Source organism: Pinus tabuliformis, chromosome 2_2 (assembly GCF_031772625.1).
Source record: "Pinus tabuliformis cultivar Carrire ecotype Pingquan chromosome 2_2, CPIR1, whole genome shotgun sequence".
Lineage (NCBI taxonomy): Eukaryota > Viridiplantae > Streptophyta > Pinopsida > Pinales > Pinaceae > Pinus > Pinus tabuliformis.
In genome coordinates this window covers 716,044,753-716,062,470 of record NC_142300.1, presented here as the reverse complement: position 1 = coordinate 716,062,470, position 17,718 = coordinate 716,044,753, and positions in this window count along the sequence as shown.

The following is a 17,718-nucleotide window of genomic DNA, read 5'->3' as shown; positions in this document are numbered from 1 at the left end:
CTAGACCATAAGACTCTATACTAGAAATCAAGAAGACTCTATTGTTAGGCAATTCACCCTCTGTTAGTGTCTAGATTTACCTCAGGTTGAAAAGGTAGGATCTAGGGCCAACATCAAACCACGCTCAGCCTCGTAGCTAGCCCTACGAGCACAGGAGAGGGCTCTCTTTGGGTCAATCTCAGTGAATAATGATCTATGGGGCTTGAGTTGACTGAAATATCTTCTTATTTTAGGCTAGGTATATGTGCAAGAGAGTTTGATTTAATAAAATGGGGTTTTGTTGGCTCAGAGGGAAAGACACATTTTGGGGTACGGGGATTGAGGCTCAGTTCTGTAGAGATCTCGATGGGGCAAGGTAGGCAATCATTTTGGCACTCAAAATCGAAGGAGATGGATGGAATAGACAGGTGAGGTGTTGAAGATGGAAAGAGAAATCATGGATCCTCCCCAAACGCTGAAAACATCAAACAACTAAAGCAAACTTCAAGTAGAGCACTAATATCAATGAATTCTACTTACATTCTTGTTTGTTTAGTTCAGAAGAAATTAGATAGATAATGGCATACCATCACATAAATAAATTCACAATTACAAAGAGAAAAACTGTACCAAGAAAAATTGCCACATGGATCCCAAAGAGTGCTGCAAAACCTGATCTCAAATTCCTTAGCCCAAATGCTGAAAAATATGTACAATGAAGCCCAAGGCTTTCTCAAGAGTCCAACCATGATAATGACAGAAAAACAACATAATATAGACAAACATGGCTCATCCTTGCCTCTAGGGGTCGAGCACACATGTTTAGAGGTTGTTTCAACTAATTCTAAGCTGAGAACTAGAAATTAGGCAACATAACAACATGCCTCTAAAAACAAGGGAACTGATCCATTCAGTTTCAAACAACTTTGGAACTAATGAATCAACCTCTACAAGTGGAAATTTACCATATTTACATCATAATCCATCATTTTTCATCGAATTACATCATAAATTTTCATTAGGAAAGTCAAAAAGTCAAACTAGGCGAAAAACAGAGCAAAACTGGGTCAAACTGGCAATTTTTCCTCTATGCGCCGCACCTGATTCTCTATGCACCGCGCCTATTTGGACCCACTTTTTGAGGCCTTCCCACTGTTCAAATGAGCTCCAGGTGTTCTTTCTGGAAAGGTCTATCCGTCTACTTTCCAACCCAAGTGGAATTTTTTAATTTGGCCTCACTTTGCCCCTCCAAAAGTCCATTCTCCCAACACTGCTTCCTGTGTGTCAAAATAGGGGCAGTGAGGTCATTTTTTGAGTGTTTTTTTACCTTTAGAGGGCTCAAAACCTGCCAAAATTTCTTGGCCATAGGTAGGAAAGTGTAATTTTTCATGCCAAATCCAAAAATGCAAAGTTTTTGTGCTTTGGAGCCCCCTAGCAAAAGCGAGTGCCACAAGGCGCGGCGCATAGGGAAGGAAAACCTGTTTTTTGTGCCAAAAATTTGCAAAATGCAAAAATTACCGCAAATTTCTTGAAATTTTGGCTGAGTCATCTCTATCAAGTGTTGTGATGGGCCAAGGAAGCCTCAGCCAAGATCTGAATTCCTTCACCCTCTTCTTTCCTCCTTGATGCTCTCTTCAACTTTGCCTTCAAATTCCTGATTCTCGCTTTTCACACCAAATTCTGAGACAAGTAGTGATATGAAAGGTTTCTAAGCATGTTCTTTTCATTGATGGCCTTCTCCAGCTTCCTCTCCAAGTGGACATTGGCTCTTTCAAGCCATGACTCTCTATCTGCATTGATCTCTTGCTCCAATGAAGTGAGTGCCACCCTCCTTCTTTGAGCAGCCTGCCGATTCTCCTGGACGTTGCGCAACTCTAACCACCTTCTGGTCCTCAAGTTGCTTGTTCTTTTGCTCTAGTTACTATATAGTCCATTGGGCTTTACCCAAGGTGGTAGACAAGGCATCAATGTCTGCCTGCTGCTCCTGAATGATTTCTCTAAAATTTGCACTCTATGGGCCCATGTCAGTATCATCACCCTCAATGAGGATGAAATCAGTCTCTCGCTCACCTGCTGGTCCTTCCTCCTGGAGATAACACTCGCTTTGCCACTGCAAACAATCCTCTCATACCTCTCTGATAGGTGACATATGTCGGCACACTAGTAGTCTCCGCCTCCTAACCTCCATACTGATGTGAAGGTTCACCCACCTCATGGACAACCTCCTGATGAGTCTCCCCATGTGATACCCTGCAAGCCAAGCTGATTTTCAACAATGATCTTGATGAGCGCATAGTGGTAAATGTTGTTGTACTGCTGTTCAAGAGTCTTCTTCTGTACAAAAGTAGTCATCCTTTCGATGTTTCGGCACATGAAATATGGAATGTTCATCATCCGTACCTGGGAAAAATGCATCAGCAGCCTGATGTGATAAGCATACAATCGGGAGAACCAGCCCTCACATCTAAAATACTTCATGATCAATTTCATTAAAGGAGCATATTCATCCTTGAGGTACCAAAAAGGAAACACTCTCTTGAGCTGTCTCAAAAAACCAGGTTTGATGTAAGGTTCATAGTGCTGTCGGTCAATTTTCTGCCTCTTGTTCCATGGTTCTCCAATGTTTGGTATGCCGGTTGCTAATGAAATGGATTCTAGTGTCAATGTGAAAGTGACACCAGCAAGAGTGGCTTGATCACCATGTAAATGCAACACAAATAGACGGGCCAACTCATGATGAAACTGAATAGTAGCAACCTTCTCACAAAATCCATAACATGGCTGATGCTGAAAACAAAATATGGCAAGGGGGCAAGCCTGCAACTCAGCAAGAGTGGTTGGTTCTTCTCTTATATGTTTGCCACCTCTATGAGGCCTCCTGGGTGCATGTCGCTCTGTTGGTGAGTCGCTATGAGTTTCCTCCTCATACTCATATGAAGAATTAGATGCCATGGCTGTTGGTAGACAAAAAATAGGTGTTGCTGTGTCAAACTTTGTTTGGACTGCCTTTGAAGATTGTTTGATTTCTGCCACCAAGGGAAAACTGTGAAATAAGGGACTATGAGGGGAGGGGAAAACAGTGGGAATTAAGGGACTATTTGAGATAAATTTATTTAGGGAAATATGGGATGTTTGGGAGGTTTTGTATAGGGTTAGGGTTTGGGGATTTTGCAATTAGGATTTGGAAGAAGGGAACTTGAAGTAGGGGATTAGAGATTTTAGGGGGTAGGGGAACTTAGGGAACAATGAAATCAAGGGAACAACAGGATAAGGGAGTGATGGAGGGATGATGTACTTGGTAGCAAAATGATTAATCAAACCCTAGAAGCAATCTCCTTTGATAGTTTTGAAGAGATGGGGTTTGTTTTTTTTTTACCCATTCATCATACAATAAACACCATCACACAATCATCAAACTTGGATGCAACACAATGATGGAGGCTCTACCTGGTAAATCCGAGCAAGTTTTGGTGATTTGGGAGAGTTCTGGAAATTTTCGAGCTCTTTAACTGTATGTGCCGCACAGCATGCCCAGTGCGTCGCGCCTCACCAATGCACCGCACCCGTGTTAAAATGCACTGAGTGCTAAGGCCCAGCGCGTAGTGCCATTTGTATGTGCCGTGCCTCCTGCCCAGTGCATCGCACCGGTATTCTTACAGAGATTTTCGCCCAATTGCTCGCTTGCTCACCAAATTTGCTCTATCTTGCTTCTCTTTTGCAAATGAGCTTATCACATGAAGGAATAGCTTATAAACAAAGAGCTTTTGAAATTTTGGCTCATGAAACCCACTTTTATAATGTTTTGGATTTGACTTTATCTTTAAACTCTATTTTTGAACTTTTTCACTGCTTTTTTCACTTTGTGATGAATTTAATGACTTGAGCTTGCTTGTTTTTGCAGGTGTTGGAGATTCTGGGCTAAGGAAAGAAACCAGGGTGCAAATGAAGGAATTTACAATGAGAAAAACAAAATTTTCATTATTTTGTACAATAAAGGCTAAATACTCTGTTTTTTCCTCAAAACAGAGTTTTGAGGAAAAACACATTTTGAACATTTGATGATGAATTTTATTGATTTTGAAACATCCTCATGGCCTGCTGGCAATTATTGAACACTCTGACACATTTTTTTGACAAAACTCTATAAAACCCTAGACCTAATTGACCAAGAAAGCTTAAAATGACTCTTTGGCAAACATAAAACCAAGCATGACTGCAACTGACTTGAAAATGATTTTGATGAACTAAGTTAGACCAACAAGTACAAGACATAAGGAACATGAGTGAAAAGCCTCCTCCGTTAGATGATTGATGCTCCTAGTGGAATACAGCTGACAGGGTTGAATGAGACACCTAAGATGAAATGCAACAAAAGAGGTTTTGATCTCTGACGGAGGGATGAAAAGACCGACTCTAACATTAGCTCCAATGGGGATGGTAGCTCCTTGGAGGTGCCAAGAACTACAGATCTCTGGGAAAGCGGACAGTGCCTTCGTCCATTGGGCTATGGAGTCAATAACTTCGACAAACCAAAACCAAACTCTTTACTCAATTTCAGGACTGAAATGTGACTCAAAACTGACTCAAACAACTGTCACACCAAAACTGAAATTAGACCTTCAGTTTTATAGCCTTCACCTCGGGCCCCAAACTGAATGAATGATGACAGTACAAACTGACTCTGAAACTATCTTGACACCCATTAAAACAAAAACAATGACTCAAGACTTACTTAACTGAAACAAGTACTTATAAAGCTTTTTAATGGCAGCAGACCATCGAGATTTGAGGGCTTCAAATCATGATGACAACCACCTACCTACTGATGAAATATGTACAATCTTGTGTAGTGAGCCTTCCAATGTAACCAATCTAGTAGATGGCTACTACATACTGAAATTCTGCTCTCACTTTTCTGGAGCAGGTAGAACGATGTAAATGTAGGAAACTCACAATAACCACTGAAACCAAGGCTTATGCTAACGAACCAGGAAACATTTATCTTCTCTAATTCTTGCAAAAGAATGCCGAAGGGATCTTGAAAATCTTGAAGCACTAGCTTGTCTTGAGATCCAGCAGCAAAAATACAAGTACTCCCTTCATTCTGATCTGAAAGAATAGTTGGTTGTTGATTGATAGTCACTGACTTGAATTCTGGCATACTGTGTCTCTCATATTCACATTCCTTGATTTCATGGTCTAGGTCATTCTTAAACAGAAAACAATCTTCAAGATTATCAAACATGACAGCCTTATCATCTTCATGAAAGAAAATATTATCTGTTTGCTGATCTATAAAGCTAATTACAAGACTGTCATCATTTTCAAAAGAGGAAGAAGTTTCACCAACACTTTCTTGACCATGTGCACACTGCAGACCTGCATTAGCCTTGGCTGTAACCTGACCTTTCAAGAGTCGATCTATCTCATCTTCAGACTCAGGAGATAATACTTTCTGTTTTGTTTTTCTCAAGTGATTTTTGTCTTCTTGAAATAACATTTCAAAACATGAAAAATCTGAATGACAGTCCTGATCTTTTGAAATTTGGAAACATTGTTGATCATCTTCATATGACATGGCAATCAAACTATCCAAATTATCATTTACCACTGAGTTATCGAAAGAAGATTTTTCACTTACTCGAATAAAGGTTTCATCTTGTTTTTCATAAAATGACTGGATTACCTCCTCATGCAGGCTTGGGTCAGTAGCTTTGTCTTCTTCATTCCAGATGATCTCAACAGCAGAGCTCTCTTTCATGGGATTCAAAACAAGGTACTTTTGATCATCGCAATCTGAATCTAGATCTGAAATAGCTGACTTGACTTTATCACATTCTAAGATTGAAACTTGACTTTCCTGCATGTTGTCTTCTTCTATGGACAGATTTGAAATAAAACCTTGTCTTTCATCATCTTCCACCATACTAAGATCTTGATCCTACTGCAAATTTCCCTGCTCATCTCGATAAGTATCACTCTCTTTATGCTGTTGAAATGGATTTTCATATAGAGCTTCCATGATCTCATCGTCCATGAAGTCATCATCGTCATAAACTTTCTCAAGACTTTCAATAAAACCATAAGCATGTTTGCAACAGTTCTGAACTATATTTAATGATGGATAAGATTCTTTAAACCTTTCAAAGAACATGGTATGAAAATCCTTTAAACAGTAAATACAAGTAGGCGGCAAACTTTCATACCAAGATTGGGCTTCACCTTCCAGAGTGGCCATGAATATCTTCATCAAGTAATCTTCAGGAAAATCAACCTTCAACTTGCGAATATGTATGTGAAATCTAACCAGATGTAAAGCAGCATCATTCCTATCATCATCTTTAAACATAGGCAAATTCCTTTGCTAATTTACCTTCAGAATTTTATTTGGAAAACCTAGAATGTGATCTCGGCTCATGGGAGCATACCGTCGAGCAAGCAAATCCATTTTGATAATAATGAATTGACCAAGAAATTCTTCAGGCTACTATTTCTCGAAGGGTAGAGTCTCCATAAAATTTCTGAACCTTGGGATTCTTCGACATTGGAGTCGCCAAGTGAATTATTTCAGCCTTCATATGTGTCTGACTGTTGTCCACCATTAACAATCAGATCTGAGCTTGATACATGTACCGGGGCAATTTGCAAGTTAGATACTCCGCTTATAAGACTAGACCAGAGATTGACTGAAGTAGCATTTATCTACTTGCGCTAATGCAAAGCAAAAGCGTTTCGAAGGCTATCTGGCTAACTTCAAGCTCCATCTGTAGTCTATAAAGCAATAACACTAACAAACAAATAAGCTTTTCTTCCCCAGCGGAGTCGCCACTGACAATCAGCTTCCAACAACTTTGGAGAACCCAAATATTTCCAAGTCAAGGAGGATATAATACTTTTATAGGATCCTTCATCCACCATACATTGATAGATGTTTGTGGAATTAACTCTAACCCTTATTTGGAAAGGTGCAGCAGAATGAAGCGAGGCTCGAAAATAGTATCCCATTCAAAGGAGACACTCCTAGAACTTTGAGGGGGTACACTCGAAGAGACCGGAATGCCCCTATACCATAAGACTCTATACTAGAAATCAACAAGACTCTATTGTTAGGCACTTCAGCCCCCAAAAGAGGAGTGGAATCAGCTAGAGATTGCATTGGCTCAACCACTTCATCAACCAATGGTTGACTAGACTGTTGAGAAACCATAACAGATTCAGGAGTAGAAAAACCGTCAAGCTCGGACCATAACCTTTGTATCACTAAAATACCAGGGCACAAATGAGTAGGATGGTCTCCCTTACATAGCTTGCAAGGTAACTTTGATTTAAATCTTCTATGCCTAGGTTTCTGATTTTTGGGCCGCCAAATTAGCATACGCTTTCACTCCATTTTCACCTTTATCCTCATTTTGTCACCTCATTTCATCACATTATCATTATATTTCCATTACCATATGGGTTCATATTTTCATTTTCCAAAGTTATTTATTTTATGTATTTAAAGTGAATTTATGATTAAAAGTTAGAAAAATAACATGTATTTGCTTATACCTAAAGGTGGAATGAATTTGGTGACATGTGTAGGTGATTTGGAAGGTTCCAAGACACTCTTATGTGGCCTCTAAGGCTCAAATTCAAATTCTCTTGAAGATTTGACAAAGATTTGGGATAGGGGTAGTGCATATCTCATGGATAAAAATCATGGATAAAGGAATATGTGTCTCATATTGGTTGTAACCATATGAAGGATTTGTGGATCTAGGAGGGATTAGTGGATCTCCATTAATGAGTTAGTTGCTTATGTTTTTGTATAAATAGGAGTACCTCCTCCATTCCAAAGGGAGGACTCTTGGAGCATGTATCCTAACTTATGATGGAATAGAATAAAGTTTTCTTTCTACAATTTTAGATATAAATTGTCTTAATGTAGTATATGAATTTATGGAATAGTTTGTCACTTTGTTCTTAAGAGAATTGAGCTCACTCTAAAAGGATCAAAGAAACATTTTATTTCATTATAGATTTTATTTTCATTTAATTACTTAGATGTTTGAATATTTTTCATTATTAATGAATGAATTTTAGTTTAAATCTTATCAGCATGTGAAAGGACAAACAAGGGTCTAAGTTAGGCTCTCTTCCATTTGATATGAGTAATAATTGAAATTCATTCTTTTTTTCTAGTTTCAAGTTATTTATGAATTCTTGATTTTTGATTCTTATGAATGAATTTTAGTTGAGTTCTAATCAGCATATGAGGGGAAAGCCAAGATTCTAATTTGGGCTCTCCTTCTATTTGGTCTAAACAATAATTAAAGTTCATTTCCTTTTCTTTATTTCAAGTTATTTTTGATTTTATGCAATGGTAATGTTGTTGGAATATAACTATGAGGAAGGAAAACTAGGACCTCCTAAGTTAGGAGCCTCTTCTCTTTCTTTCTATACATCACATACTTCTACTCTTTAGTTTCTCTTCTTGAGGACAATATTGTGGGGAAGGACAACCAAGACCTCCCAAATTGGGAGCCTCTTCCTTTGCTTGCTACATCTTGAACTAGAAACTTTTTAGTTTTAGAAGTTATTTGTAATATGCATTTCCATTCTTTATTTCCATTCTAAACAAACCTCCTACAACAGTCTCATATGAGGTCGCATATATTTTGGTTTGCTTCTAAGTTTACAAAACCCTCGGGTTGAAAAATTAAATGACAAGGATTTAACAGACAATTAAATTTCCCAACACTGATCAACATCCACTCTACCAACATGGCTAGCAGTGGTTGGTGGAGAGTCCCCAACATGACTCACAGAGGTTAGTGATTCTTTCCCAAGATAGATAGGACTTGTGCCCCCAGTCCTACTCACAAAAGTAGGTGAGTCAAATTAAATATCACTCACAAGGGTAGGTGACCCATTGCCAGTATGACTTGCAGTGACTAGACTTATGCCCCTAGTCCTACTCACATAAGCAAGTGAGTCAACAGAAATATGACTCAAAGAGGTAGGTGACCCATTGCGAGTATGACTTTTAGTGACTAGACTTATGCCCCCAACATGACTTGCAGTGGTTGAAAGCTCATCTCCCAAGTGACTTGCAGGGGTTTGTGATGATTCATGGATAGAACTATTCTTCTTCGTCTTCTTCCTCTTTCTCTTCTTTTTATATCTCTTATTACAAGAGGGAGGAGAAAGAGGAATCCTAGATTTCGCCTTTGAAGAAGATGAACAATTTAGACACATTTGATTCTCTTGAAATAAATCCTTCATCAGAGAAGCTCCAAGGACATTTGGAATATTCGGAGTGGACCACAACCAAACTGGTAGTCCAACATTCAATCCAGGAATATTCAAAGTGGCCATCAAAGGGGTACCAACGTTTCCAAAGAAAGGAAAAGCACAAGGATCCCCTTTTGGAAGGGTCCCTTGGTTGGCCTCCATAGTAATATTGGCCATACCCAACTTATACGTAGAACCTTCCCTTACGGAATTGTACAAATGAATTTCCAAGGAAGAGAGATGCACAATTGAACCTTTGACCTTAAGGAGGCAACTCCACAACATTCAAAAGAAATATCAAAATCATTTCATGACCAGTGGAGTGGTTGGTCAGTCACTCAGAATCTAAGATCCAAAAGTGACAAGACAAATCCACCTAAAGTGAACTAAATATAAAGAGAAAACAACACTCCACTATAAAGTCCCTAAAGATGCAACCAATCAACCAACTTCCAAGTATTTCTGCTTCGGGTGATGAGGGTCGAACACCAAAATACAAGAAAGTGAAGTAAAGGACCTTCTGAAGTTATTTTGGGATAACTATGGCCCAAACCTACCAGTGAAGGTAACATAAATAGTTACGCTGACCTCTAGATAAAAACCTTTGCCGGTGTAAGAAGTACTATGAAATTGATGCAATGTCTATCTCAAGTACTACGGGTATTCCCCCTCATAGTCACCTATGTGATCCCTAGGAATGGAAACTAAGGTCACCAGTTCGTATCGAAATCCAGGCAGAACAGTCTTTGGTCAGGATCCGATAGGTAGGAGAGGGGGTATCTCTCTTCCCAGCTTTCACTCATCCTCGTGCTTAACTCCAAGAAGAGAAGTGATTTCTCGAACAACTTAATGACACTGGATTTCACTCTTTTAATCAACTTCTATGTTTGAATTTAGAGTGGCCTTAGAGAGTTAACTCTCCACACACCTATTCCAAGGCCCTAAATGACCTAGACTAGTTGATGTATATATGAAAATCAAACAATTCTACTTTATTTTAGTTTTAGCGCTTGATTTCAATGGATGCTCTTAAGTCAAGGATAAAATTGAAGTGCAACTTATGATGTTATTTGATGCAAGAAAAAACCAATAGAAAACCTGGCTACATGCATATGCAACACTTTTTCTTCGATGAAAGATATTTCTACCAAAGATTCTACGAACAAACTAAGAAAGAAAAAAATTCTTTTATTTTTCAAAACACATGCTCACACACTCAAAATCTACAAAAAGACTAAAAATTCTTACAGTTCATCTATCCTAATGCAAATTAAAAATGCTTGATGAAATATTCCAAGGATTTCTCTTAAAGTAAGCAATGTGTTTCTCAAAGAGATAAAGAGGTCAAAGCTTGGCAAAAAGGAGGAACAAATTCAATCAAAAACTTTTCCCCAAAATCAATCAAATTCAACCTAATGAAAAGAATTCACACTTGCTAAAAAATGATAAAAATACCAAAAAGAAAAATAAAGGCAACAAAAAGATGTTTTTATCTTTTTTCTTTTTAAGGGCGCAAAGAGTTCTTGAGAAAACAAAACTACTAAGACTTCAAGATCAAATTCGAGCATAAAGAACCTAAAATTTCACAAGCCATAGAAATAATTAACATGATAAGACTTAAAGTGAAAAGAGGCCACAATCTCAAACAAATTGATCTGAACAGCAGCATACAAACACTAGTAAACAAGAAAGATTTCAAGAAGACTGAGAAATTTTTTTGAAGATTGCAAGAAGGACTTTCTCAAAAACCAAGAAAAAACAAAATATGTCAACTTTCAAGAAAGAAAGACAAAGCAATGTAAAGGTTGGGTTATAAGTGAATTGATACCAATTCCATGTTCCAAAATCTCAGAATAGCCAAGAACTTCACTAAGAAGCCTTGAACCCAAACATAAAAACTAACACTTCACCAAAAATAAAACCCTAGGTTGACTAGGTTTTTCCACAAAGAGAGATAGGAAACTGAAAACATGCAAGAAGCAAGACTCTACCAGAAAATCAATGACTAAAAAGAAGCAACACAAATTAGGCAAAACCCTTTACTAGACTCAGGATCCAGAAAATTCATTCAAGACCAAACATACGTGATTTTGCAATGACAGACCTATGTGTATACACGACTGTACTCAAGAAAACACACATATATGTGTGTTTATTTGCACAAAACCATGTGTATACACAACTTTGTGAACTAAAAACCGCATATAAATAGGCCAGCAAAGAAAAATAAAAATTTTAGGCCTGATCCAGAAGATCAAACTTTTTTCCCAGATTGCAAACAAATCAAAAATACTGGAAAAATCAAGAAACCAAACAAGAAGACCCAGATCAAGATAGAAACAACCCAAACAAGGAAATACAAAATTGTATTCCCTAGTGGAGTCACCAATTCTGTTACGGAATAAAATACCCTAGGGTTTAGGTTGAAAACCCCAACAGATCGAAGGGCATACACCAAAAAGAAGCAAGAAAACAAGCAATCCTAATGCTTAAACTAATAAAGTGGGATGAAGAGAGAGTACCCGTAGGTCCTATTTCTGAATATGTTTTCGCAGGGTTCAAACCCTCTGCTTCCTCCAATACTTCAAAACCTACAACTCATTTTAGAAAATCATATATACTATCAATAGTTCAAATCATGTTCAAGATATGAATGTTAGATCTTATAAGGATATGGATATAAAACATGAGATCATACATAATTATATCATAACATAAATTAAAGCATAAAGATCATAACATCAAGAACAGGACAAAGCTTCTTTATTGATGTCTGCAAAGAAATATGGAAGAATACAACCTGATTCGACCATGACTCCAAGCGAAACCTTCCTCCAGATCCGTCCAGCCCAAGCCTCAACAATCCTCTTTCAAATGCATACACATAGATTCCATATAAAGGAAATGGACATCTCTATGAGGAAACAAGGGTTTCCTATACCTAGGAGTGCAGGAGGCACAGGGATAAATCAAACTTGATCAGGGACCAATTGGATATAATATCAATCTCCTATCTTTCTTTCCGCTTAGGCCTTCCCATGAGGTGTATTTATATCACCCCAAAACAATTCCTTAAGTTGGGGTAGAGTTAGGCCACAGGATCCTATAGGTGGGCTTCTAGTGTAACCCGAAAACCCCACCCTAAAAATGGTGGATTTTTTTTTTTTAATATTTTAAATTATAGACACGGGTTAGGTATAGGTGAACCCATGTGTGTAAGTGGGTTGGGTATAGATGAACCCGCGTGTGGAATTTAAAATATTTTTTTTAGTAAAAGGACCAAGTCTGAAGGGAAAGGGTTGCCCAAGGCCATGACTCAGAACATCAAGTATACAAGGGTGATAAATGATTCTATAACAACAACACCATGTCCAATGTAGAAAACATTATTTTGTACATTAAACTTCATCACACACTTTGTTCTTCAAATATTTCTCCTCTTGCTAGATACAACACTTTGTCTCTCTAATTTTTGCAATTTGTTTCAAGTATAGGCTCCTCATACCCTTAACATCTTCCTGAGACTTCATCATTAGGCTTCTTAGTATTTTCACATGCATACTTTAGACTTATTTTCTCTTCTTCTCTTCATTCGATATCCACTCTATCACTTGCAATATTCAAAATTACTACTTCCAGATTGAGTTATTTATAGGAAATGGTTTGATTAGGGTTGAAACATCATATATCTAGCCCAACAAGAATTCTTGGAGCCCCTTCTGGGGGTATTACTATGAGCTTCCCAAAAACCACATAGAGCTAGGTCATACATTTGTGCCAATTAAACCACATGGATGATTCAAGTCATATACGTTTTTGTGACATCAAACCACACAAAGACAGATCATACATTTGTGCCAAGAAAACCACACGGATGAACCAATTTATATAGGCTTGCACTATCAAACCACAAAATCAAGCCAAGTCATATTCACCACATGGAATTAAAAAAAATGTGTGAATCAAACCACATGGATGAGCCAAGTCATATACGTTTGCACTATCAAGCCACATGGACAAGCCAAGTCATATACATTATAGGGAGTTAAAAATATTTATTCTAATGAAACCCCATGGAGGAGCCAAGCCATATACAACCACACTATCAAACCATAGGGACAATCCAAGTCATATACACTATAGGGAGTTAACAAAAATTGTGCCAATCAAACGACATGGAGGAGCCAAGTCATATATGTCTACACCAATCAAACAACTTTTGGTCAACCCTCACAAAAAGAATCATACCATAGAGAGTCTCTAACTTGCAACCATGGAGAAACCAAAACAAAACCACCTCGCTTAGACTGTGGAGGTAGAGTCTATGCACATTATATCATACTAATTTGAATTACCTCTCTCATCAAGCCATATTGCCACATTTATATAGTTGTGGGGGGCAAGTTTAGGTTTAGGGTCTATTGAAAATGTAACTAGTGTTAGTCTTCATAATTTTATTCCTCAAAGGAAAAGAAAAACATTTTTTTATTAAATAAAGATTGACTTATTAAAGCGTGGATTTCATTATTGCATTAATGGTAAATAGGTAAATCTTCCATTGTAGGCTTCTAGGATTTTTGTTGAAGTAAAAGTCATTGTCATTCTTTATTATACCCTTTTTAGCATCCTTAAGTAGAAAAGAAAAATTATTTTATGTATATTCTCCTCCTCCTCCAAATTTAAGTTCCTAATCTTCAAGTCGGCCACAAAAAAATTATGAAGTCAACCTCAATGAAGTTGACAAGTCAGCCTCAAACTGGAGTTTCAAACAATTATTAATACCCAAGTGTGTTAAGCTTATTGTGAAGTAAGAATAGGAAGTTTTCAATTTTCAATTTAAATGGAGACAGAAAGCAATTCAAAAAACTAGATAAGAAGAATATTTCCAAGCAAATATAAAAGGATAAGTTTCTCATGATGTTTTTTGTCACACTTATCATTTTGAAGCCAGTTACATGGAATGAGGATGCAAGGATGAAATTGTAAAAGTTGCAGCAAAGAAGAAACAAACTATTTTAGTTGAGGATTGACTTGGAGGATGGCGAGAGCATATTTCTTTGGGAAAAGGGTCAATTTTTTCTCAATAGTGATCTGGATCTACTAGAGAAAGAGTTGATTAGGTTTTTCCCTAGATTGGGGTTTTTTCCTGCCTAAGTGCCTACATCTTGTGTCCCTTGTTGTGATGTTCATTGTTTGGAAATTGTCTTGATGAAAGGAACATAATAAATTGAAATAAGTACTAATAAGAAGAAAATCCTAATCGCAATAAAATGTCAAAATCTAAGATAAATCTACCTAAAGAACCTGATCCATATGATGCCCTAAAGTTTCTCAACATGGTATTAGAGATTTGGTTCATTTGTGTAAGGGCAGGAAGAAGGTCAAAAAAGGATACAAAGCTTCAAGAGGAACCTAAATACTTAGGAATGAGCTCCTAAAGGTACCAAACCAAAATTTTGGGCACATCTAGAAGCCCTAATTACAGTGACTAGGATGCAGGCCTGAAAGAGGAATGCAAGAAGTTTATGGAGAGTTAAAAAACTCTGTTTTCGAAGTCCAAAAGGCTAGTTCAATAGCCAAAATAAGGTCGAGTAGTCTGAAAAAAATAACAAAGAATTGTACTTAGTTTAGGTCTGAAATCACCATCAAAAGGATCAGAAAAACATGTTACCAAGAAGAATGATCTGAAATATCCTCATTACAGATCTAAAGGTATGTTGCTTGAAGCTTTACAAGCTTTGTTGGAAGTCCAAAATTAACCTACATTCATATAAAGAAGAGATGAAAATTGAATGCAGACTTGTGGTCATTCATATAAGACATTCAACCCTACAACTAACAAGAAATAGACTCCTATTAAAGATAAATAACCCAAAGTCTGAGATTTACAAGACAAAATTGTTTGGTTTATCACTACACTAAAGACACCTTATTTGAAGTAGAGATTGCAGTCTTGTGCAATGACATAGAAAACCAATTTAAATGGATCAAAAGAGAACTCAAGTGTAGAACCTATTTAACAATCCTAACACCTCTACTATGCAAGGAAGGAAGAAGTTCTCAATAGTAAAAAGAACTTGTTCAATTAGTCTTGCATCAATCAAAGCCAAGTAAGTATTAATTTGTGTTCTTTATGATTCAAATCTAACAATATTTTTTCATGTTTACAAGGAAAAAAAGTTAGCATCTTTGGACCAATTTTTATTATCAAAATTCAACAAGAGTAGTTCATAGCATCTTGAAGAAGCACTTGCAATAGATCTTGGAAGACCGAGGTGAGTAATATTTTAGGTATGTATAATTACCTTATTCATTCAAAATTTAACTTAAAAATAGATAAGGATTTTGGGATTTCTTTTAGGGTTTAAAATATTCATATTAGTGAAGGTTGTTGGCATCTAAAACTTTGTTAGTATTTGGAAACCCTATAGAAACCCTACTTTGGTATTAAGTATTTGAAGGTAGTCTATAATGAATGATGGAAAAAAATTGAACTCTAGAACTGATAACTTCTTTAGACTTAAAAAATTCGAATTCTCACTCTCTATAGTTTTCACATCAAAAATATTCCCTTGCCCTTGTGTATTTTGGTAGTACTTGTCAATAAATGTTACAGGTACATAATGAAGAAAGAAAGAGTTTAGATAGATATTTTGACCTTATGATGAACCTTGGAAATATTAAAAAGATGTGTAAGAAGTTTTGTTTCAGAGGAAGTCTTTCAATAAGGAAACCCTAAAAATTTTGTAAAAGGAGAAACTCAAGCTATGCTCAAAGCTCACGTGATTTATAGCTAGTCTTCAACACACAAACAAGTTACGAGTATTTACTATACATTACTAACTCTCTCATTTCCAGCTTTTTTAATCATAAGGATTCTTGTTTGGGTGATTAATTTTTAGATTGAATCTACCCTTATCACTATAGCACTTGTTATTTTCTCATTTTGGTGAAACCATAACCTTTAGGGTTAAATATAAGACCATATCCTTCCAATACTTAATGTATGCTAATGATGAAAGTCTAATATCTTTAGAAAATAATGATAAAAATTATTTTGTTGAAATCATACTCTCTTAATATTTAGGGTTTTGGTAATGTTATGGTAAAACCCTATCCATTTAGGGTTTGTTGTTGATTTCTATAAACCATATTTTTCCTTAGGGTTTGGTATATTAGGGATTATGACTAAACCCTTGTAATAGTTTACATAAAATCCTAGAAATGGATCTCTCAGTATATGTGCTTTAGTATAATTGAAACTCTAGCCTGGTCAAAATTGTTGTATTAATTTTAAAATTTGATGTTTGTATCTAGGGTTTATGATAAAAACCCCCATATGAGAATGATATAAGTCTTTAGGAAATAATAATGGAACCCTAGAGATGAAATGTTGGTATGCTAACTTGATTACTGATTTTTTTTTTAAACTAGGGGTTGTAACAAAACTCTAGTAGAGATTGATATTCTAGGGCATGATAATGAAACTATATAAGTTCAATGTTTTTTATTCTTGATATGATTTAGTTTTGATGATGAAATCTAGGGTCTATGATGAAAACCTAGTAAATGTTGCTACAATAATTCTAATGGATGAATTTCTTGAATTTCTTGATTGATAAAGCCTTACTACATTTAGGTCTTGAATGTCTAAAATGTGATTTATTATGCTCCTATTATAATGACATGATTCATCCTTTTGTACACATATATTTGTGTTTGGTTGAACTTTTTGTTAAGGTTTATAGGTACATAGTCTTCAATTTGATGATGATACTTATCTCATATTTGATGATAATTTGATGAAGATGTGAAGCATGATGGTGAGAGAGTTGTAGGAACTTCAATGACATGACCATGCTACCATGAGATGGAATGGTGAAGTTTTGGAAAGTCTAGATTCTCTAAAAAAAATTGATGCAAAAAGGAAGAACCTATGTGACTGGAAGAATAATATAGTTGATGAATTTTTCCTCTAATTACTTGTATAAAGGAAAGTGTATGTCTCCCTAGTTGAGAGGGAGCTTGAAGAGAAGTGAACGACGTGATGAAAATTCCATGAGGATGTTTGAAATCATAGAATAGATGAAGCAATGATGATGGTTATTCGAGATTGATAAAGTTATGAACATAACTTGGATTTTTTTGGAAGAAAAATGCTAAGGCTAAGTTTGGTGTTGCTGAAAAGTTGAAGAATTAAAACTTCTGAGTAGATGCTTGATATGATGATGATCTAAGAAGCACCAGAATGATTAAGAACCCCAAAGTTTTATGTTAAATATGTATAGTGAAATTTTATTACTAATTGGTGTTATTTTATGCAGATCTCTCCATAAGAAGGTTGAATATTCGAAGCATGATTGGATTGGTGGATATATATAGCTTAGTCGATAAGGAGAGATGAAGCATCTTGTGGCAACAAGATGCTTGGGAGGAGATCTGGCTAGCTTGTGATGATTTCTA